Source organism: Phymastichus coffea, unplaced genomic scaffold, assembly GCF_024137745.1.
Source record: "Phymastichus coffea isolate CEN01 unplaced genomic scaffold, Cenicafe_Pcof_1.1 PCOF00031, whole genome shotgun sequence".
NCBI classification, from domain to species: domain Eukaryota; kingdom Metazoa; phylum Arthropoda; class Insecta; order Hymenoptera; family Eulophidae; genus Phymastichus; species Phymastichus coffea.
This window is the reverse complement of record NW_026706842.1, coordinates 2,772,189-2,796,800: the sequence shown is the minus strand read 5'-3', so window position 1 is coordinate 2,796,800 and position 24,612 is coordinate 2,772,189. Positions and strand designations below refer to the sequence as shown.

Below are 24,612 nucleotides of genomic sequence, written 5' to 3'. Positions count from 1 at the left end.
TTTACAATGTACAAAATACAAAAATATATTTACTTCTATTTTATTCTATTCACTTTTTCTCTCATTTAACCAAATTTTAAAAAAATATTCATTTCAATATTACAGATGGTTATAAAATTATTGATCTGTACTGATCATTTTAAAACATAACCTATTGTTTTCTAAAAACGATTTATTAACGGCATATTTCTATTATTTCTAATTATTCATAAATTGAATCTATTGCTAAAAGACTCACAATCCTAGACATAAAGAATAAATATTTCAAAGTATAAGGAAATTCAAAAATTTGTCGTTTTTGTTAGAATCAATTAATCGCAACGCTGGATATGGACAAGTCATCATTTTTAAAGATAGGATTGGTCATGTCATATACAGCACATGTAAATGATGTGTATTATGCTGCTTCACAATTGAAATTGAAATCAGTGGTAATAAGTTTTAATTTTTCAAATTGTAAACATTTAATTAAGTAGTTTTATTTTTATTTTTATATTATATCAACAAGATAGAAACATACACAATATTTATAAAAAATGGCATGATCAATGAGTATATAATACGGTTTTGACCAAACTATAATTGTACACATGTGTACACATATAACATACACGTGCGGTGCACGCGTATGTGTGCGTATGGTATGATTCTGAACGAACTATTTAAAATTAATTGGTTGCGTGAACGGTTTCTGTTGTGCATTGAGTGCACATCAAATACGGTAACCATCGATGCGTTAGCATATCTTGTATCGAACGCGAGCATACAGCCCCCCCCCTCTCTCTCTCTCTCTCTTGTTACTGCTCTGAACTACCTTATAAGGGCTCACTGTTCATGATATAATTAACAGCTTTGGTATTTGCAACATATCTCCATGAAAATTTTCATATTTAATTTTTAATAATTCACCTGAAAGGTTTTATCTTAAATTTAGCGCTTTTATTTTTAAAAGATGCTACGAAAGTTTTTTTCTATTTTTTCGAATGAAAGTTACGCTTAACACATTGAACAAAATGATCAAAAGTTATTGATAATTTCACAGAGTGCATGTATGTATGTACACACCCTTAGTCACTGCAAATGATTAACATTAATAAAATATTAATATCAGCCTAACAACGAAGAAAATGAACCTGAGTGGATTTGTAATTTTTTTTCAGTTTTTTCAGTATTTTGAAAATTTATTTTTAAGTTAAAAAAGTTGAAAAATCGACTCTTTTGCAAAAGTGCTTCATTCAATCAAATAGATCTAAAACATAGAAAATTTGTTAGTCTACGATAATTTTTATTCACCGGATGTTCAGGAAAGCGTGGTAAGCTCAATTTTTCAAAAAATTAGATGTTACAATTAAGAAAAGTCTCTGGGACCCTTTATTAGTATTTTGAGACTTTCGTCAAAGAAAATGAACGCTTATATCGAGCACTTTAAATTAAAAAAAAATTCTCAACGATTTTTTCATTAAAACAGTTTTTAGACAATTCAGAAGATATTATCATATTTAAGATTTTCATTTTTTAATACTTTTCTGGTTCCTTAAAGAGTATAAGTTTAATAATTAACTAAGATATATCATATAGTCATTTCAAAGATATTATAAATATCGCAAGATATAAAGGAATCTTACATAAAAAAAGAGAATGCGAAGAAAGGACTGCATCTAAATTTGGCTCATGAAAACTATATATAAAGAGTGATATCTTTATTTATTTATATGTACGTGTATGCGTGTATATGAGAGATATAAATGCCGAGGGGTTGAATAATTATTCAACCCTAGGCAAACTTTTGTGAAAGATGCGAGGGAGAGAGAGAAAGGAAGGAACTAACTGTACTAGAATCATACTCTTATAATCACATGTGTTTATAAATTATAATGTATAAATATATCTTTATGAATGTTTATAATTTCATTACCTTTAGTTTATTCACATCTTTCAAAAAAGGTAAAACTGGTATTTTGTATTATGTCCATCTTTATACTCAATTGCAGAAAGTTAACCTTTGGTTTATAAAGTTTAAAATTAACAATATAATATCTATTACTTATGTACAGCTAAAAAATTGATTTCAGATCATGTATACATTTTTCTAATCAAATTGTAGTTATACATCAAACAGTAATCCTAAATATATTTGTTAAAGTCACACTGTTAAAAAGTAACAAATAATACTATTTATTTAAAAAATTAATAAAAACAATAGCTTTATTTAGAAAACTGAACAAAAAATTTTAAAAATGTCATATCTGTAGCAAGCTGTCAACACGACTGACTAAAAAATCGAAAAACCAAACAAATGAAAAAATAACGAAGTGCTTAGTAACGCAGTTGTTCTTTTCTTAACAATCGAGCAACGTTTACACACATTCCATAATTATGCTATTGCTTTTGAAACAGATATTGAAATTTAAAATTTTACGTAGCAATATCTAACCTATTATCTATTGATTTACAGATTTCGAATGGATCATTAAAAACTTAGACGACATTTATCTTTGCTGTCACTGTGATCGAGGTAAGCTACCTCTATTCATAATTCGTAATTGATTATGAATATCTGTATATTATCATAAGTATCTACGGTATGAAATCGATTCATAGTTTTTTTTTTAATGCATTCTTTAACTTCGCGTTAGATCATTATTTAAGACTGATTATATTTTAATTCTTATTTGTTATTCTATTCGCAATAATATGTTATTTCTCGGCACTGGTAAGATAACGAAAATAACTTCAAAAAATGTTTACCAAAATGAATACAATAATGCGATATTTTTTACTCTCTGGTCGGGTATTCTGTTTAGGACTCATCTTTATCAATACTCTTATTCTAAATGATATTCTAAAATAATTATCGCTATTTTTTTTCTAATTTAGTTATTTCAGGTCGCATCCTCCTTGTAGGTATTGGCGACTTGTACAGTATATTACATTATTGTTATTATAATACGTTTACATATTTTTGTATGGAAAAGTATTTATATATTTTGTACACTACTTTTGTACAACATAAGTGACGCTGAAGAATCTGCACTTCCAGTATATGATTTTTCCAGAAGTGACGGTATTGGAAATGCTAATTTTTGTATTCTGAAGTAAGATTTACTATATTATAGTCAACTAATAGTTGAGTAATACACACACGCACGTGCGCTGTGTACGCATGATAAAGATGACTAATAAATAAAGTTTAAAGTTAGAGCTTTAAAGTATTGTGTTGCGAAAGCAAACAGTGTTGTTAACATCTGCACAAATGCATTTTATTGGGTAAATGTTGGTTTATAACTATATTGACTTTTTATTTAAAATAAGTTAAGTTTGATGTACACAGCTCGGACATGAATTCGTGTATACTTAATATAATTTTAAATTAAAAAATAATTAATTCATTTAAGTATAATATACCATTCATAAAAGTATTCATATTATTTTCTATGATGGCATTTTGTTTCAAGAAAGGAATCTTTAAATTTTTATTTTAATAATTTGATAGAACATCAATATTATTTAAGAAGACTTAAATCTTACTACATATGATTATAAAGAATAATTTAATATCGCTTGAGTTCAAAAACAAGTAATTCTGATAATCATCAATGAAACTCGTTAAAGTATTCCTATCGTTTTAAGACTATAAATATTCTAAAAATTATGAATATAATTGAACAATCCAACAAATTTAGCTATACAAGAAGTTCGATCGTAATTATATGAAGTCTTCGCTCGAACTACATTATTATAACAATGCGTAGATGTCCCCGGCAGCCACACTTGATTCACAAATTCAGGTTTCTAAAGACAATCGTTAGGCGGTGCCTCTCCGCGCCGTTCTCTCTAAACCCTTTGGCTTCAGAGTGATTAGCTATTTTATCCGCTAAAAAACTCTGAGGTGGGTAAATAAAAATGAGAGGAAGTAATGCAGTTTGAGTGAAGACCTCCTATAATTACCATCGAACTTCACGTACAGGTAAGTTCATTTGATCGGTCAATTATATTATGCTACAACAATGAATAGTTGTTTTCATCGGCTTTTGATCCTACGGCATATCCGGTAAAATGGCCTGTAAAAATATCAGTATCAATACCGCTTATTTTTAAGATTTCTTTTAGCCATTTAAAGAGTTTGCGCCTACTGGTTTCTTAAGCTTATAAATAAACTATCAATATCATTTATTATAATCTTGGTCATCTACATATATTTAGTTATTAAATTAACAACGCATTAATTCAGCTTTTCTATAAAATTTGGTGATTGAAGTAAAGGTTACTCTTTACCTACTGCTGTAGTTTTTAATAATTCCGGGCTCTTAATTATACCTCTATCTACTACTTTAATGTTAGATATTTTAATCAAAGACAACGTTTGCGCTCTTTGTGCTGTACCAAGGGCGAGTAGAATAAGCATTTTTTTCGTTAAATTAACGAGGTTATCATAATTCATTACTTCGAGATAATCAGCACTATTATTACGTCCCAAGTACCTATATATTTGGGCTTGTCGAGAATGCATTTGTATAAAAATATCGATGCATTTATATAAATAGTTCTATCATAGCAACCATCTTTGATATAATGTACTGTTCTGTGTAAATTTTGTGTCCACTATTTCAGATCGTTAAAAACTAAGTCTGGTAGTCATTCTGTATCAATATTATAATCGTTTATAATCAATTGTAATTTTTTTCCTTCTCTAAATTCTTAGTATATAGCCAAGCATACTCGTCTGCTGGGCACGCTGCGACTAATTTACCAATTAAAAGTGCAAAATTCCTAATTAAAATTTGAGAGAAGAAATTTATTTACCAATTCAATAAGTTGGTCTCTTTTTCGATCTGGTAAAGATATGTAATATTTAACCATATCAATGCTCACACCCAGAAATGTACCTTGTTGAAAAGGAATAAGACTTAATTTCCTATACTATAAAATATAAATACGAGAATAATTACTTACTTTATTTTTCGTTCTCATTATAGCGGTCGAAGGTATGTTCTATGCTCATATAATCATCAAAATACAATTACATTTTTAGAACCTCAACTTTTTAACACTTTGATAGATACTTTGAGTAATTTAGTAAAAATATATGGCGCGGAACTCAGCTCGAAAGGAAGACATATGAACTCAAAAAGTTTTCCTTTGAACTTAAATTTGACGTATTTTCTACTTTCTTTATCTAGTGCAATTAAAAAATATGCGTCCTTGAGATCAATAGATGCTATAAAATCATTTGGAAATGTTTACGCCACCGCGGCTCTCAAATTCTCCATATTGAAGTGCTCTTTAACAACAACCTGATTTAAATATTTTAAGTTTAAAAAAAACGGTCTTTATCGTTAGGTTTCTTTACTAAAAAATATGGCAACAGTGCCTGACCTTCTAGCCTAACGGTTTCGATCACTGATTTCTTACGTATGAGCTCATTAATCGCAACTCTACTCTCTTGCTCCTCACCTGGGAAACAGCCATAGCTCACGTCAGCATCCACCAGTGATTCAATGAAGCGAATTTTATAACCAAGAACAATGTTTAAAATCAATTGTCCATTTGTAATTTTAGCCTAAGTCGCATGAAAATTGCGTAGTCAACCTGCTATACGACTCATACTAACCAATTAATCTTCTGTTTCTGATTCTACGGTTGTCAGCCTGGGTCGGCTCTGCTTCTTGAGTTCTAGGCTCGGTGATTGACGAACTGCTGCTTTCCTTTGAAAGAAAATCTTGGTGTTTCCTATCCTCTGAACTACGTATACCCTGTACTACGAGGACGAGTATGAGGCATTGAAATTTGACTGCTCAGGAGCCTTGGAAGTGCTTGGTTGCTATAGCTTCAGCAAACTCTTGCGCTCTTTCGGTAGAGCTTTGGATTCCTTTATTTTCAAGGATAATTCCTTGCCGTACAAATAATCATCGATCTTGGTATCCTTTAACATGTCCACCGTCTCTTTGTTCAAACCTGGCTCAACAAAAGTCTTTCTATTGAGGGATTGCTTGCTCATCAACAAAGCAGACAACTCTTTAATGTTCTTAAGTGGTTCTCGAATTTCCGATAAGTCCAAATCTTCCTCACGATTTTCATAAACTTTTGTTATTAACGCTTCTGATTTTTAAGAGCAGACCACTTATGTCTTGAATTTTAATCATGTCACAATCATGAGCCTTGGCTATATCTTTTATAGTAGAGGAATTTGAGGATTAATCTTTGGTGCCTCGAAGTCCGGCGCACGTACATGTTTCTTAAAAAGATTTCTCTTTTTCCGTAAGTAAAAGTAAAATTTCCGTATCTTTGATATTTCAGGGCAAATTTCAGTCAGCATTAAGCATGTAGCTGATGGATCCTCTCCAACCTATATATATGTAAGAAAAAATCTTTGTGTATATATAGAGGTTAAGCAACTCTCACACACACCATCGAACTCTCGTTATATATATGAAGATACCTGTAAAATACAGTTATGCAATTTCTGCATACAAGACTAATTCATAGGTTGCGTTCTGCAATACCTGCAGACACGCAATTATTATATGTTATATTCTGCTTTATAACGCTTGTAAACACACACGCCTCGCAACTCACACCAACACACGCCGACAACAGTACCTGAAATTCCACGTATGGTGAAATTCAATACACCGCACGTAGCCTTTATTTCTACGTCTTGAAGGACTGCAATTGCGACGTATCGGTAATTGATTGTCTAAGATATTGCCTTTGCGAAATTTATTTACCATAGTAAGTCATTCGATATCTGCTTGTCTTCTGGCATCGGAATACTCCCTTAGGATTTTGCTCATGATCGTCCGTTTCTGTTCAATATTAGGTTCAACATTTTCTTTATCGAACATTGGACGGTCAACGTCGTCGATGCGATTGTTCACTTTAGTTTACAAAGTGTTGACACTTGATATCATATGGTTAACCTTTTTCATGGGCATTTCAGCTTTTTTAAAGTTGATTCCTTATGCTTACTCATTTTCTTTTGAAAAAAAAACTTTAATAGCGGAACTCGAAAAAACCGTGTACCTAGTAGAGAAAAAACTGAAGGCTTCGAAAGAGCGGTGCGAGGAGGCGCCGCCTAACGATTGTTTTTAGGACTCTGAATTTGTGGATCAAATGTAGCTGTCGGAGACAACTACGCATTGTTATAGTAATGTAGGACAGTGAAGACAAATATAATTTGAGATTAACGTTATACCGTAAAAAACTGAAATATTGAACTAATTACATTAACGATGTACATTTTGAAATGTCAAAAATAGATTTATCTGATACAAACTTTTCTTTTAATTTTAAAAATATGGATTTTATAATACGTATATATGATACGAGAAAAAAATCATCAATGTTTTTTCACAAGATATTTCACTTAGTTGTTTCAACAGATGATATAGTCTCACAGCTATTAATGAACTCATTGTATCACAAAATTTTCATAAAGGAAGGTCTTTCATAAAGGAATTCTAACACAGTGTTAAGGGTGAGGTTGAGCAGGGTGAGATCTCAAATAACGAACTAAAATTTGATCGAGATAATTTTTCTTTTATTTCGTTTTATATAGAGAAAGACGCCGAACAAATCTTTACACGGAACAAGAAAACAAAACTTAATCACGGACCTGCCTGCCCTACTTGTCGCTCCAGTCAGGTCGCAGTCTGTAACAGAACTGACTTGAAGTCTTTTCGCAGGAACTACGTAAGGGTCTTCCGAGCGCCCCCGCTGCCAATCGTTATTAGGCCCCGCCCTGCTTCGGACCCCGATAACACGCACTTTCGCCCGTCCCCATTTTCTTTTCGATGGGTTTTTCCCTCTTTGCCATGACCGATTCTCTCTCTCTCTCTCCATTTCTCTCCCTCTCTGCTGCCCGACCGGACCACAGGTTAGCCATGTGCTAACCCTTCCGTTCCTTGTGACCTGCAATGCCCGGGAGATTATCTCCCTCGTGAGGTCTAAAGCCTTCGAAGATTCGACTCCTCGAAGCTAAAGATGGGTATCACGGCCACGATGACGCTATAATGCGCTCGTGCGCGTCCATGCGCAGAGATAGAGTTATGAGAGAGAGTAAAATCGAGTCGGCACACACAACCATGTTCATCGTTAAGTCTCGTCGTCTCGTTTCTTTTCGAGGTTCGGGAAACGCGTACATTTTAGTGGTCAATTGAGATAGATTAACTTAAATTTCTAGAACGCACGCAATTTACATAAATTTCGCATTATCGATCGTTCGACCATAACAACTTTCTCTTGTTTCCTTAAAATTATTTTCGCTCGCATTACGGACGGGTCCACGGGTGGCCCCTGAGAACAGCCGCGTTTTTAGCTCATATGTTTTGAATATTTCGCACATATGTCCCGAGTCTTTCGCGCACGTGATTTTCCGAAGTATACATCTGTAATAGGCTACGACTCTGGTTTCGGCATCAGGCTCTAACCTCGGTATCGGGCTTTCTATTATCGATTTACAAGCGCGCGCGTTTCCCAATTTTTTTTTTTTTTTTTTTTTGCGTTCTCAACACACAGACTTTCATTTTTTATAAAAATTGTTTTGGATAAATAATAATATAATTTTGTTATTAATTTACCTTTTATTAAAAATCATATGTAACCTCAGAGTATGATATAATCGTATTGATTTTTCTCAATTGACATTTCCAGCTCGTAAATTTATTACAGCTTTAACACAAGCTTGTTACCCCTCCCTTCTGGACAGATTCTAACCATGATTGAATCAACGTGATATAGGTTCGATACCTATTTCCTTTAAACCCTGTCTAACATTGTCTTCCTATTTACGTCTTGGTCTACCTGATGGTGTAGCGTTATTCGGTTTCCTAACTAGAACTTTATGTGCCGTCCTTTCTTCTTTCATTCTCGCTATATGACCCGACCATCTCTATCTTCGCTATTTCTTTATCATGACTATGCCCGGTGAGCCGTCTATTTCGTTATGTGTGGTTTTCAATAATATTCACTGCTTTCATTGTTTTTAGCACCCAAAATTTGTCTTTATTTTCAAATTTCTTGATGCTTATTTTCTCTCTCTTTGTTAGGACCTATGTTTTTCATCTGTAACTTAGTACCGATAATATGATTTTACGTAAAGTCAGATGTGTTACGATTTCAGTAATTTTAGAACAGCATAAAATTATGCGTTTTCTGTGTACATATAACGTTTTCATAATTTCCTTATGGATTTTATTTTTACACGTGATAATAGTACCATATTAATTATATACATAAAGTTTGAATAAGAACTTTTTTTATATTATATTTTTAATTTTAAGGACTTATTTTATAAAATTATAAAAATACCAAATGGCAAGACACACAAAAATGATTAAATAATGAATAAAACATAGATAGCACAACAGAGCGGTTTATAAGTTTATCATTAATTGATAAAGCGATACATCAAAAAATAAAATAAGTCTGTCTAAATCTACCGATGGGTTCATTCCAAAGCAAACATTATTTCTTATACGCTTTTCTGGCATTCAGAAAGTACGAAATGAAGGTTTTCAAAAAAATTTAACTGTATATTCTGCGATAAAGACAATAAATGAATTTGATGAAATTTTTGCGTTGATATAAGAAACGCCATAATACAAAAACAATGACGGCAGACTGACTTAAGATGAAAAAATGATTAATTTATTATTGTTTTTAATGACATAAATCATAAACTTTAATCGAAAAAAGGTATTAGCGCATATATTTTTTTTTCTAATTTTTACGTAGATTTAGTCCACCTTTTAATATAATTCTATTTATTATTTAGATATCTTCAAAATTGTCGAAATTCCGGATACTAACGCACATAAAAAAGAAATAGTAATTTTGTAAATTCCTCTATTGAAGACTTTATATTCAGTGGAACAAAAATAATAAACTTAAAAATCACACGAATACCAATTGCACTTATAAAAAGCCAAAAATTCGTAATTTATGAAATTAAAATAAATTTTTTAATATACTGTATTATATACTGTTGTAAGTGAGGTAAATGGAAGGATACTTAGGCTTATTTTAAAACAAATTCTAATTCTCTGTTCACTAGTGTTATTGCACTATTTAATCTATTTAAAAATCTAGTTGATCACTTTTTGTCGAACTTAAAGGTTAAGAATTACTAATAAAGTTGGAAGTTAGGAAACTAAGCGAATAATACAAAGATCGTACACTAACTAGTTACAAAAAACAGAAAGTAACGTTGAAATCGTAATTAAGTCGAAGTTACAGTAAAGAGATTTGACCTGCTCGAGCGTCGGAACGAGTCTGGCGAGAATGCGTCTTGCATGCAGTTACCAAAGTTCTCTTCCCTCTCTTCCACTCTGTTTCTCCGATTGGACCCAAATGTTTAGGGGCGTAGCTTTTCCAGGCCCTTCGGCCAATTAACACTTGATATACTACCATACCGCTCCAAACTTCAGACCTTTCGACTGACCTTTGTTGTGACCTATAGCCAGCACCCCATTGAGGAAGAGGACACTTAGCCCTCTCCTTGATTCTCCACAATGAGATGTTTTAGTTCCGTTTCGGAAGGTATTGTTTAATTTTTTTCCTGTGCATGAGTCTTCTGCCCTGAGCACTTATGGATGATTTCTAAAGGCGGTGATGGTAACATTGTGTCTGCGATTCTACGTGTTTTTCTATTTGAGAAATTCATCTGGCATCGTTGGCGCCGATCTCACACTTCGTGCGATACATCCAGCGCCCGGGAATTCTCATTACTTCCCCATTCGTACGTTCGCTCGATACCTGCTTCCGTGTGCAATTTCTCCTCTTTTTCGATCGACGCCGATGACAACAGGACAGTTTTTTTAACTCGCGCATGACGGACTGCGATTTGCGTTTACCCGCACTCTACCTCACACAAACGTACTCATACATTTACAATAACGTAACTTATTATCTTCGCTAGTCCGAGCTAAGAAGCGACGAAAGGTAAGAGCAGCCGATGCACAGATGCACTCCAGGCTTGCGTACAGGTCTTCTCTTCGGCAATAAAATTTTTAGTCTGTGCGCCGGGACTGACCGCTCGACAGTTTTGGGTTTTGCCCACACACACACAATATTCCTTTCTTTTGTGTACAACGATAATCGAGTGTCATAGATGTTTAAGAGATCATAAAAATCCTTTGGTTGTACAGAAATATGCTGCTATGCATCGTCAGTCTGGAACATTTACATAATTAAAATGCGATAGAGAGGTTGCTGGACTGAACACGCATGCAAAATTTGAACAAAATATTTGTAAAATTTTATAAATGCCAGGTACTAACGCACATACAGAGAGATAGTAAAAAAGTAAAATTAGCGATAGCAGGAAAAAGATAATTTATATAAATATAACAGTAGATTACAAATACACAAACAATTTTAAAATCAAACAAATTAACGCAAAACAAAAAGAAAATGTTGAGAATCGCAGAAACAATACTTCCTCTTTAAGAAAGCAAAAAGACTGATCCTTATGCCTTTGTAATTAATTCCGCAAACGTTTTACGCGTGGTTTCTTGCTTTGACTTTCGCTAATTATCATCAAGAATCTCATGGCAATTCATTGAACTGATTAAAGTGGCCGTACATTCTGTCCAAGTGATATTTGAATGATTTATATAGAATTTCACTCAGAAAATAATTAACTTGACTGTGGGTGTTTGTAATCAAACTTTTGGAGATAGTTATATTTATCATGTAATGTTGGAGTATAAATTAACGGATACTATTATTTTGTCGATACTTCATTTCTTTTTTAAAAAAATTGATGGCCTGTTGAGTGAACGTATTTTATTCGCGATCTGAATGACTGAAAGGTAGTCATATGGGTTATCATCATATGGCAGTATGTACGTGTATTAGATTAAGTTTATAACATTATTAGCACAACAGCTGATATGTTCAACAAATTTGGTTGAACATAAATATCTCGAGTAGTTTTACATCGATATTCTATTAATTAATCGAGTGAATAAAAAATAAGACGCTTCGTAGGCATTAAAAAAGAATAGCGTCAACATTCATTCAATGGCCTAACCTTAAGAACGTTTTCTTACCCAGTGGTTGTCAAAGAGGGCTCCGCGCAACGAAAAAAGCGTTTTATTAGTTCATTTCGCTCCCATTTTGAAAGTTACAGATCGATTAAAATGAAATCTTTTGGGGATTCTTCTTTAAGTCTAATTATTGTAAATAATCTTTTCCGAAAATCGATAAGTATTTTTGCTTATTTATAAAAAATTATCAAAGAGTAATTTGAATCGTTAAAAGTCTGTTAAAAAATATCAATAATTAAATTGTTATAAATAGTATATTATTTGTCAATACCCCAAAAATACGTCTGCCAAATTAAGTGTTCATATTAGTTAGCAACAATTAATGAAGCGATTTAGTTGAATGACATCGAGTCGAGGCATCGATGTTAAAGCACATTTTTGTTAATAACATTTGTGAAAGCACCATTACTTTTTTACAATGTATCAATCGCTTCAAAAATAAATACATTTTATCTAATCCAATTTTTATAAGTTTTGTGAAAATAAGCGTTGTATGTCGTTTTTCTAAATCAAAATCGAAAATTGGCTTCTTATTTAAAAATACGTAGGGAACGATATTTGATCATTTTCTAATCGAAATGAACATAGAGCACTTCTTTAAAAATTGTTGAACATTGATTAGATAAAGTATATATAGTTCTGAAGTGATTGACATATTGAAAAAAATAAGCAACCGTACTTTAACGATTGTTATGAACAAATATATGCTAAACATCGATACCTCGGTGCGATGTCGTTCCTCTTATTATATTTAAAAAATTATAAATTGCTTTTATAATTTTTTCTTATCAACATTAAGACTTCAAATTTGAAACACGTATTCTTAAGATGTTAATAAATAAAGTAGTATTAAAAACAATTGAATTTTCGAAAATTTGTAACGGACTTTTGGTGGTTCGAATTATTTATTTCACAATCTTCGAGATTATAATTTTTTATAAAGAAATGGAAGTACTTATTTTAAAAAAGACTATTACAATATTATGCTCAAAGAAGTATTCCTAAATTTGTTTACTTTAATTCTATAACTTTATTATCTTCTATAATATATCGTTATATAATCTATAACTTTCAAAAGCACGAGAGTTGAAATGTTATGCTTTTCTCGTTGCGTGAAACCCTCTTCGACAACTACTGATGAAGAGGATTATCCTTAAAATAATATGATAAAATAATCTTAATACATTCCAATTAGATTTATTTATAAGAAACGTAAAGAAATAAAAGAAATATTAATATCGATATATGAGAAGCGTTTCCAAACATAGAAATGTCTTATATATATGTCCTTAGTGTATTTTAAATTGTTTTATTTCGTCTGTAATAATTTCGATTTGATTCAAGCCAGAAACTGAATATTACTGAATAATACAAACAAGAGATGAGCGCTTGATGACACTAGTACATACAAATGATGTGTTCGACAAGTATAAAAGCAAAATATAATTAAGAGAAAAAAATGTCAGACAATGTTACTTGCTTTTCAAGTATTGATGCGATCCTGTGACAGCAGTGAAAATTAAAAGTAATTTAAAAAGTACCGGAATGAATCCTGGTCTTGGTAGCCCACAGTCGCATGAATTTTCCTGGTTCAGACTGTATCCCTTTATTAAAGAATGGAATTGTCGAGTCCTTGGAATCGAATAAATCATCTTGAAGGCATGGCTCGTTTATATCTATATCTGCTGGTATAGCTCCGTTCTTTGCGCACTCGCCGTAATTCCGGTTATTGCGCCAAGAATACTACCAATGCTTCGTAGAAACAGGTAGACCGCGTTTAATTCGCAGATTTTTTTTAGAGAGGAAGATATTACGGACCCATCTGCACTCTGATTGTTTTCTTTTCACTGCGTTCGTCCAGCAGCTTGATTCACATAAGAGCGTGCAACGATTTTTGTTAGTGTGCTCGGGAAGCAAAAAGGAAAAAAATGAAATTGAAATGAAAGTATGAAAAGCATGCGATTCGCTGGTTATTTTAAAAGGCGAGTGAGCCGAGAGATGAGTGGGTGACGCCATAGATTTCACGAGCGATTACGCGTCGCTGCGTCGCGGTTTGCAGGGCGCGACGCACTCGTGCATGGAAACGCGCGCGATCCATTATTGCGGGGGGATGAGCGTGTTTTCGGCTCCCCTCCGAACTAGAAAGGGGCGACCGAGCGCCTTTCTGTGCTTTTTGTTTCTCAGGCTCAAACCCCATCATCGAGAATCTGTGGCGCGACGCCCTCTTCAAGAGTTTGCCAATCCCAAAACTCGCGCCGATGCTATCGATTCATTGCTCGGCGCGGTTCTGAGCTTTTGAAACTTGTCGCATTTTCACCGTTGCCATGGCACGTTTCGTTCATCCTTCACATTCGATCGGAATGTGCTTCACAATGTGTTAATTATTACTATTATTTTCACTTCGCGTTTGTGGCATCAACGAGACATTTTATATTCAGCAAGGCATCAAATATATCAAAGAAATAAAATGAAAACAAATCTCTTGTATTCTGTGTGGTGTTATTGAATTTTTCGTTATTCTTAAGACATATTAACTTGACGTCGTAATGAAGTATGAGTATATTTGAATACATTTTTAAAATATATTGAAGAATTCAAAAGAATGATAATATCTATTTGAAAATTTTAATCTATTCATGATTTTATAAAAGTTCTATTATACTGTTGGATTTAATTAATAATAATTCATGATGCCATTCTATAATATAAATGTCAAATTTATTTTATCATATAAAAATGTATTAAATTTAATAACAATTTTTTGAGAGATAAATATAGGCAGTGTCGTATTATCCCAACCTATCCTAACCAAATTTATTCGCTGTTTACCAGTGAAAGAGAGATTTAATCACGATTTCACGGAGAATATTTTTTATTCAATTATTATAATCTGTGTAGATCTGTTATTAATATTTCAAACTCTACCTGATAGCATATATTTGCCCTCATTTTTTTCCATCTACAAGGCTAGACCTATGGAATTTCGATGTTTTACTCGGGATAAGCAGTACAGTAAAAGATAGACGTGTACTAAAGTCCTTTATACGTATCAAATTATTGTCAGTCGGAACCAATCAACTTCCAATAACAAACGATAACCTGTTCAAATGATGAGCTGGTACCTGATAGATTCGATATTTGTGGTTTTATCGATCAACGAATACTCCAACACTGATTCGCTGGTAGTTAATCGTTAACTAGTGTCAGCAAATAAATAGCTAATGGGAATTTGATGCTCTAAAAATATTGAGTATAATGATAATGCGTAACGAGAGGGGGAGAATTGAGTTATGTATAATAGGCTATCGATCATTGTAGCGAAGGAAAGTAAGTATTATGTGTCCAATGGACTGGAGTGCGATTGAGAAGTGTGAGCGTGAGCATGAATCTGTTCTTGTCTATATATGTATTCTTATACCGGGAAACTGGACTATGTATGCTCGACTTTATATATACATAACTGGCTTAACGTTTGACTATCGATTCATGCTTCAAATCGGACGCGCTGTTCCACTTTTTATATTGACGTCAATATACTACTTTTCAATAGATACGTAATATATTATTTTTATAGCTTTTCTTTTTCTACTTCCATTATATTGATGCTTGATAAATGATTCACAGGCTATTCCCTTTTGGCAGAGATATAATGTTTAGGCTTGTATATACATATATGGTATTACTCGACTGCAGGACTCTTCGCGCTCACGCCTATCTTCATACGTAAACTTTTTTACCTCTAATGGCACTTATTTACCCGTTTTTTATAAGCTAATTTATAAATGTTCCTTTTGTATCAGTCTATTGACTTAATGTTTATTAGAATATATTATTTATATTTCTCAAAAAACTACCTGCAATGAATAGTTAAACATTAAATATGAAGAAGGAAATTTGACTACTATGAATAAATAATAGCTGGTTCTCAAATAAAATCTGATATTAGCAAAATAAAACGCGAATCCGATTTTTTTTTGTGTCAGATACATGCAAGAGGAAAATGCCTCAGGCTTACTGATTTTTCATTTCATATGTGAAAGCTTGAAATTAAAAGCAACGAAAATTAACTGAAGTTATGTAGTATTGAAAAAAGTTATAGTAATATAACGAATATTCCGATTTCTGCTTTTTTGTACTAAAATAGCCAGTTGAATCGAAATATCAATTATAATTCACGTGTTAATTAAAAATTAATCTGCTTTATATAATTAATTACATTCTGATGCTTGAATGAATCAAATCAAAGTTACTACAAAAAAAATTGAAAATTCTCAAATATACTACATACGTAAAATAATTCTATGAATTGCAATATTTAACATCCGTCGATGTTTTATTTATAGGTATTCAATTATATTGATATTCAAATTAAAAAAATTATTTCAAATCGAATGACCTAGTAGCTTATATGGTATTTAGCTATAAATATAATAATAAGTAAAGCACCAAGTTCGTTGCCGCTGTTTTTGTAAATAAATCGAATCGTTAGATGTGCCTGATGATAAAATTCTTTTTGTTTTTTAATATATTTGTCTATGATCTTAAACTTTTCGTAGAATAGATATATAAATTTAACAAGAATACTGTAAATCAATATTATATAATTTAGCGCCGTTATTTTCCCGAAATCACTTTTATAATTTGTATTGTTACGAATCAACGTAACTATTACGTTCCAAGTGTTCAGCCGTAACAATTTGGACGTTTTGATTACATTTATTAATTTATCTTTTTTTTCATTTATTGATTTTCTGTTGCTGCCTCTGAGAAGGGCATTAGCGACGGATAGAAACTTAAAAAATCATTTGCGTTTGAGGTGATAATATTACAGTATGTTACAATATTTTTTTGAAAAATGTTCAGTTGATCGTTAGTTGATGTTTCCTTCGTTTTCAGAAGTATTCGTGACAATGTAAGAGTATGTGTTCGATACCCAGTATGGTATTGATTGTCACAAACGGGAAAACTTTCGTTTTTGAATAGGTATTGATGTTTTATGACTTTGGGTTCAATTCTGATTCTAGTGAAAAATACTTGAATGCCCATTTTGTTTTATAACGTGTCGCAGATTCTTACCAACTTGTAAACCAGCTGCGTTAACTCACTCTTTCCGGCGCGAACCTTTGCACCTCTCACGATTCCGTCGGTCTTGCTCGGGAAATCCTCAATCACTGTACCTTTACGCCACGTGTTACGAGGTGTTTGAAAGTCGACTATGAGTACAAAGTCACCAATTTTTATCGCGGGTTATAATGTGTTCCACTTATGTCGCGGTAGGAGAGTCGGTAGGTATTCGCGGATCCATCTCCTTCAAAAGGCTTTCGCGAGCTGTTGTACAAACTCAAAGATTTTACGTGAACTAACAAGGGAACCACCCCAACCCAACCTCACCGATTTTAATGATTTTTGGATACGTTATAATACTCGAAAAAATATTCGACACGTATTTTTTTATCGACTAACATCCACTTTTAAGGGGTGAAATCCACCTCTAAAAACCACCCCGAAAAGTGTTTTTTTAATATATCTCTACATCTAATGAATATTTTTTAATAAAATCAACGCCAAAATATTTCTTATAAGTAGGTGCTTCTACTGATATAACTTTAGCACCAAGGTATTCATTAGATGCAGAAATATATTAAATACCATTTTTCGGGGTGGTTTTCAGGGGTGGATTTCACCCTGTAAAAGTGGATGTCAGCCGATAAAAAGAAACACGTGTCGAATATTTTTTTTTAGTATTACAACATATCTCAAAATCATTAAAATCGGTAGGGTTCGGTTGGTATGGTTCCTTTGTAAGAGCTTGAATTTCATATCTATTTATTCTCATAAGCCCCGAGGACGGTCCAATTAAAAAATGGTTGGGTGTCAGAGTTTCATCTTCGCGAGGGTCTAACGACACTTGGGTGAGTGGTCATGAATTCACCATGTGTTCTAATTCAATGAGTAATGTGTGCAGGACTTCTTCATGAGGGACTTGTTCGTTATGCGACTGTGCTAACGCGTTTTTTACGGAACGAATTTGCCTTTCTCAGGCTTCCTCCGTATGAGGAGCGTCCGTTGGATTGAAGTGCCAATTGAAGCACTTTGGCTTCGCGAATTCCTTTAATTCTTCCGGTATAATGCCAATGACTGCTTTCTGGAGCTCTTTACTAGTTTTAGTGGAGTTTGTACCGTTATCACTGTACATTTCACGCGGGAAGCCTCGTCTACACGCAAATTCTTGTATTGCCATGATGGCGGAGCTCGCGATCAAGCTGTTGGCTATTTTCTAAGTGACCTTAGTCTTGTCTGGAGACTGAATATGTAGTAGGTGTTTCGTAATTCGTTGATCACCGTTTCATAATTCGTGTGTTCGTATCGTCGGTGGTACGACGCAATCAATAACTTCGTGGAAAAGTGCCGTGCGTCTAAGATTATCGGTTGGAAAGTAATTTGTCTGTCTCCGATCATCTTCACGCGACCTTTCGCTCGTAACATCCCCAACACAAAAGGTACTCTACTAGGACCGCTGCTTTCCATATTATACATTAACGACATACTAACCAATACGAGATAATACTCTCTTATACAGATGGCACAGTCATTATAGAAACAGATAAAACGTGGTAAAAAGTTGAAGACAAAATGAATAACCAATTAAAAGTTGTGGGTTATTGGCTTGCACTTAATAGACTATCACTTAACCTATTATCCTATTAACGTCCATAGATGTCAGTTTTTGGACATGTTTTGAGCGATAAAATCATGTATAAAACGAAACAATAAATTGATCCAAGGTACCGTTCTCTATATTTTTGGGTATGCTAAATATGAATCTGGACTCACAATTAAAAAATTTTGCTTAAACAATTAAATATGACGGGTTATTTTACAAAGAAATAATGAAAAATTAAAAAAAATTTTGTTATCACTTTTTGTGTTACATAAAACACGTTAATATCGAAATCTTTCTTCAATCATCAGTACACAATATTGCTAAATTTTAACAGAAAATTTTTATGTACGAACTTTTTTTCAAAATAACGGATAAAATGCAAAAACCTGAAAAAAAGTTCGTTGCTCGTTATCATTGCTTGTCTTAAAAACTATGTGGTCTAGGAAAAAGTATTATAGAAGAAAAATGACTTAGAATTTATCAAAGCACACTTAAATTTTTTCGAAGAAAATTTTTAATTTTTCAAAAAACTACGTATTTTCCAAAAAATTATCAAAAAAATCTGAAAAAATTTTTAGAGTATTCCTTGGCTAATTCCAAGACTTTGTTCTTCTAACATTTTCCCTAAAACCTATAGTTTGTGACCAAAATATTATCAATCATTGTGCAAATTCTTTCCAACCATTTCAAATTTTTTTGAAATAGTAAAAATATTTTCCAAAAAATTTGAGTGTTCTTTGATAAATTTTAAGACTTTTTTCTTCTATAAAACGTTTTCTTAAACCTTATATTAAAAAAAAAAAAACAATGGCAACGAAAAACGACATTTTTTCAAGTTTTTGCATTTTATCCGTCATTTTGGAAAAACAGTGTGGAGGTTGGATGAGCAGGAATTATCCACACGTAAAAATAGAGATTGTACAGGTCAAAAACTTATTGTCACAAATAAAAAATCAGGGGGATTATAGAACTAGATTACAGAATGAGAAACTGACTGTTGAACAGATTAAGAGAATTGGAAGTGTCAGAAAACAATCTGAATTTTGCTCTTACAAATTAGTGTGAATTTAATAATATAGATGCTATAAAGAGATTACCATAAGATGATAAATTTCTCACTCTACACGTAAATATCAGAAGTTTAAATGCTGAAATCAATAAACCGTAAATGGATTAAAATATAAACCACAAGTAATTGTTTGCTCTGAAACCTGAAGTATGGATTACCATGGATTAAATTATTTCAGAAATTATGGAATATATTACAACAATGGTAATATAATTAATGCAAATGAAGTTGTAGCATACATTGACGATAGTTTGAATCATAAAGTTATGTATGAGTATATTAATTTATAAATATTGTGAGTTGTGAAATCGTCTTACAATTATAGAATACTATCAAAATAAAAGTAACTGGAGCTTATAGATGTCATAGTTACAATAAAAAAGTATTAAAAAAATCTAAATAAATATCTAATAAGAAAAAGTATTAAGAATCAAATTATTATAGGAGATTTTAAAATTCATTTTATGAAACAGGATCATGATGCACATGATCTACTACTGGACTTAATGGAATATAAGTATATAGCTTTATTCAATAAAGTATCTAGACCGAACTTTATTAATGTATATATGGGATTTTGTGTTGCTAAGTAAAACTGATACTAACTAACGTTAACTAAAACTGATATTAGACTTAATTCAATTAAAGTAAATAAGACTTACTGATCATTATTTGTTGATCGTAGTTTTAGAAATTAACAAGGTAAACTCAAAAGAATCTATAAATATTAAACGTATTGATTACATAAAATTAAAAAATATTGCTGAAAATATAGAGTGGAATAAAATTACAATCGTCAATAAATCAGAAATAGTTTGCCATACTTTGATCATTGAGATAAATAGCGCTATTAAAAATGCTACTATTATGAGGCCTGCAATGGCTCGGTCGGTAGGGCGACAATCTCGCATCCGGTAGGCCCGGGTTCGATTCCCAGTTATGTTGCACTCGAACTTATTTGGTGTTTATATTATAACGACTCAAATATACAAAGCGTGGCTTCTGTTGACATTAGTTGGAAACTTTAGCAGGTTAGCATATAATATTTAAAAAATTTATTCATAAAATCATTGAAAATTATAATGTTTAATCATTACTTAATAATTTATACCAAGTCCGACGTTAATCGAATAAGCCATTGAAATTTTTAAATTGCATTTTATAAATAAATAAAGTTTTTCAAACTACACGCTGAAATTTTTTCGTGATATTCTATTAATTTTAGATAGAACGACAGATCTTTGAAGTTAACCTCTTATAAAGTAGTTTAAAATTCTGTGTTTTCTTCTTTCTGATCGCTGTGACAACTTAGCTAATTAAGTTAGCACGACCATTGGCAAATCAATTGACGCGTAAAATGACAAGCTTTAATGCTATTTTTGCTATATCATTGTACATTTTTTTGCAGAGTTACACGCTCGGAAAGTAAGAGGTCTATCATTTTTTAACCGATAGTAGGTAGGGTATTTACTAACAAATATCTTGGGGTACACATGGATTCAAGGCTCAAATGGTAGTATCACGATGACTATATCGTAAAACAACAAATATTTTGTTTATGTAATGACAAAACTACGAAAGTTCGTGAATATAAAAACATTAATAACAATCTACCATGTATTATTCCAGAACATCGCCTCTTACGGCATAATTACCTGGGTTGGAGTTTATAGCAAGGTTATAAATGATATCTAAAAGATACTAAATAAATTGGTTAAAATACTATGCAGAAAATTAAAAAAAAACAATCCCCCTTGCTAAAATAGTTATGCAGGATTTAAACAAAACGCTAACTCTGAATAGCCGCCGACTATAGTAACTAAAATATACAGAAAATTTGATAAAGAAATGAGAAACCTAAATATCAAGAAAAATAGCAGCATACACAAAATTACAAAATAGATTCGAGATATCATGAACATACTTATTAACATGGATGAGATTAAAATGAATGAACTAATGATCAGACATGATCGATAGAAAATATATTAGTTTTAGTTTAGTTATTAAGTTTTTTTATTGTTTTTATTGTAGTAAACTTGCTCACAGGTAACACGTTTACCTCTGCAAAAAATATGGTGTATACCTATTTATCGCTGTATTTTATTTTTGACAATAAATTAAAGATTGAATTATATATGAAACTAACATAATTAACTTAGATCGGGCAGAAACATTGCGGCTTGTGTAGGCTTTTTATTTTTATTATTGTAATAAAAGTGACATATTCAAAAGAATGCTGCTGTGCAGAAGGATATAAAAGTACGTCTTTCTAAACTAGTGACATAATTTTTCACAAATTTCCCAAGCCAGATAAGCATCAAGTACTCCGAACAAACTTTTTTGAAACGGTAGAAAAAGTAGACAGATTATATTTATGGAAACAAGCTCTTAAGATAAAAGTAGTGCACCCAAGGATGAGAGTATGCTCACTGCATTTTATAAATACTGATTATTTACTACTTGATATTTATTATTGTTGTTAATGTTATTGTTATGGTAACTTCAAGAACTACATCTACGAGAATCGTTCAATAGGTCCGTAACTTCTCGGAAGATGGTGGTGTTATTGTGACATATTTTACATTGTAAGAGATTTAAGTCCGTATAGAAAGTTTCAAGTCAATACATTACTTTGGAAATTTTTTACAGTCATTTAAATTTAGTTTTTCATTGTGTAAACAGAATCATGGAAAAAATGAGTTTTGTGTACTTATTAAATAATATTTCCTACGGGGAAAATCAATACAAAAAAAATCCAAAAGAGATGACTACTCAAGACACGATCGATAAAGTTTATGATATTGTACTCGACGATCGTCGATTGAAAGTGCATGAGATTAGTGAGGCTCTTAACATTTCAGTACGATGCACATGGCACATTTTACATGAATGTTTGAGCATGAGAAACTTGTCTTCAAGATAGGTGCTGCGCTGTTTACAGCTGATTACAAGCAAGTTCATACGGTTGAGTTTGAGAAATTTTTAAGCATATTTCAACATAATCCAAAGAAGTTTCTGCGACGCTACATTACTGTTGATGATACGTGGATACTATTACACGTTAAAAACGAAGAATCAATCGAAAATGTAGACTAGGTCAGATGAATCTGCACCAAAAATAGCAAAAAAGGTACGATCAGCTGTAAATGTTAATATTTTCATCCAACGAAGAGATAATTACTGCGACAAATGAGCATTTTGAGGAGTTTCATAAAAATTACTTTTCAGAGGGCATAAATGTGACGTCGGGGTCACTCTCAGGTACGCTTGGAGCAAGCGTAAACTCAGGGTTGCTCTGATTTGGCTATCGTGTAACACATAAGCCGGGACGAGCAATATTGTTGCGTTGAGAAAACTGTATGCTAACGCGGAATGTAATAACCAAATGTTATTACGAACACACCAGACTCACGCTTAATGTGTTCTTAAGGGACTTTAATGGAAATTCACCAGACTCACGCTTAATGAATTTCCAAAAGAAAGGCGGATTACTTAAAGAAAGAAAAGGATAGCCAGGTTTAAGATTTTACTTACTTTTATTTTATCAATTTAGTTATTATTAAAGTTGCGTTCTCTCTCTGCTCTTTGGCCTCTTTCTCTCTCTATATGCTCTGAATATACTTGGGTGATTTTTCTTCTTTGATGCTTCCTCCGGGATTCACTCACTGGTAAAAACTTCTTATTAGGGACTTCCTGGTGCTCAGTCCGCACTTACTCTATCTGAACTTAACTTCCACTCACTTCCTCTGACTTAACTTACTCTCCAGCCTTGTACAGAGCTTTTTATAAGCCGTGGGTGGTTGGGTGGAAATCCCTTTCCTCAGGCCCATGAAGCGATAACGGCTAAATTTTGTATTGGTCGGAAATTTTCTAATCATATCCAGAATTTCTTTATTGGTCTGTGGGCGTGAATTTTCAGAGAGAGAAAGGGCGGTCCCTTTTTAACTTGGGCCCTTTTCTTCAGAGATGGCTCTCGGAGTGCCACTTTTAAGAGCAAGAGTAACGCTATAGCTTATAATTACTTATACATAATTGTACTAAACTTAATTAATTATGACGATACATAGTGACTATTATGAACATTCAGAAAAATTCAAACCTTTTACGATTTATTATAAAATACATTATTGTTCTATTTATTGGTTATTCGGTGACAAAAAGGTGCGCATTATAATGGCTTACAAAATTGATGAAAATCTATTTAATATTACGGATATTTTCTTAAAAATCGGTGGGAAAAAAAAAGATAGATTGCATTTTTATGGTCCCCTTCCATTATCAGCGTGATAACACTTCACGATGTATACGCGATGATCGTAGGCCCCTGTCAACACATACGTGTGGGACAAAGCAGGATAGAGCGTTGATTGTAAGCTTGAGTACGCAGGCTCGGGCCACTATCAAAGTTTATATTTCGAATGCGTTTTCATCGTGGGAAATCAGGAAGGTTCCCACTCCGTTCGTCATATTTAATAATTAAATGTAAAAAAAAACTAAGTTACGGCTAGCCGTCACATAAAAAAGCTTGAGCACCGCTATAACAAATGTACAGATTAAAAAGAGACTATGTTGAAAAATAAATTGGAATCATTTAAATAAATAGTATTTTTTATTTCAAGGCACAGACTTATTGAACGATCCTCGTATTTTGTTTAAATGTTACATCAATTTAATTTTATTTAATTATAAAATACAAATCAAGAATTCATCTATTCTTTTCTTATTTTAAAATTTTGTAAGATTATTATTTATTACAAGTTTGAAGCAAATCAGTAAGATTTTGATGTGTGTAGAGAGATCTCGATCAAAAATTATTATCTGAATTT

General features: G+C 32.4%; 1 protein-coding gene across 5 annotated transcripts in view; it reads left to right on the top strand.

The window, feature by feature from the left end:
* LOC131663155 (uncharacterized) overlaps nucleotides 1-24,612 on the top strand; it is a 243,505-nt gene that overhangs the window by 202,559 nt on the left and 16,334 nt on the right. For 3 of the 5 annotated variants that reach the window (XM_058933324.1, XM_058933325.1, XM_058933326.1), the window contains one exon: nucleotides 2,456-2,515. The exons of the other annotated variants lie outside the window; for them this stretch is intronic. The gene's annotated coding sequence lies outside the window, so the exon portion shown is untranslated. The remainder of the gene's footprint in view (nucleotides 1-2,455; nucleotides 2,516-24,612) is intronic. 5 annotated transcript variants of the gene reach the window in all.